This window comes from Otolemur garnettii, unplaced genomic scaffold (genome assembly GCF_000181295.1).
Source record: "Otolemur garnettii isolate 467f Iridium unplaced genomic scaffold, OtoGar3 scaffold00060, whole genome shotgun sequence".
In the NCBI taxonomy this organism is placed as follows: Eukaryota; Metazoa; Chordata; class Mammalia; order Primates; family Galagidae; genus Otolemur; species Otolemur garnettii.
Genome location: NW_003852455.1, coordinates 2,562,561 through 2,563,717, shown reverse-complemented (window position 1 = coordinate 2,563,717; position 1,157 = coordinate 2,562,561).

The following is a 1,157-nucleotide window of genomic DNA, read 5'->3' as shown; positions in this document are numbered from 1 at the left end:
ATTGTTGTTTGGCGGGCCCGGGCTGGGGATTCGAACCTGCCACCTTAGGTGTATGTGGCTGGTGCCTTAGCCGCTTGAGCCACAGGCGCCGAGCCAAGATTCTACTTCTAAGCGGAGATCAGCTGGTTGCACGAACCCAAGAAGGTGCCCACACCCTCGGCCAGCAGCAACTCTGATGCTGGCTCCGGTCCCCACACCAGGGGAGCGCTTGGCCACACATAGCCCTGGTGCCCTCCTGCTGCCTCCTGTCCTCATGCTTTGGGCCTGTCATCCCGTCTGCTGTGATGATTCCCAGCCAGGCCCCTTACCTCACCCCAGCTTTCCCCTTCCTGCCCAGGACCTCTCTGGGAAGAGGATATGCAGCTGTGGGCACTGCACTAGACCGTCCACCTGAGCTGCCCTTGGCCAGTGGCATGCAGCCTCTCCTAGCTTTCACCCCTCCTTACTTGGATACTGTTATTACCATTTTCCTCCATGCCCCCCTACTCTGTCCTCTCTTGTTATCATCGCTCTTTCCGTATCCATTCTTAGGAGCAACGGACTCTTCTGAAATACCACACCCAGAACCACCATCTTCAGTCACCAGCCAGATGGGAGGTGAGGAGAAGTGGGAGACTCACGGTGAAGGGCACCCGTTTCTTAATTCAAGGAGCAGCTCACCACTGCGGCTGAACTTACTTTAGGAGGAAATGCCCAAATCTTCTGAATTTTCAGATCACATGAAAAGGGGGATATTTGCCCAGAACCTGAGTATTGTGTTATAGGCAAGAGTGGGAATAAGAACAGGCATCCTCCTGCCAGTGAATAGTCCCTGCTGTCACAAGGAGTCTGTCTGGAGCGAGGTCTGCAGCATTGGGAAGCAGTGACAGCAGGGTGTATTTTGCTAGTGGTGATTATTCTTCTGGAATATATCCCCAGTGGGCAGCAAACTCAGGATGCACAGCAAAAGGCAGCATTTCCGGCTCGGCGCCTGTGGCTCAAGTGCCTAAGGCGCCAGCCACATACACCTAAGGTGGCAGGTTCGAATCTAGCCTGGGCTTGCCAAACAACAATGACAGCTTCAACCAAAAAATAGCCAGGCGTTGTGGCGGGCGCCTGTGGTCCCAGCTACTTGGGAGGCTGAGGCAGGAGACTCGCTTGAGCCCAGGAGTTGGAGG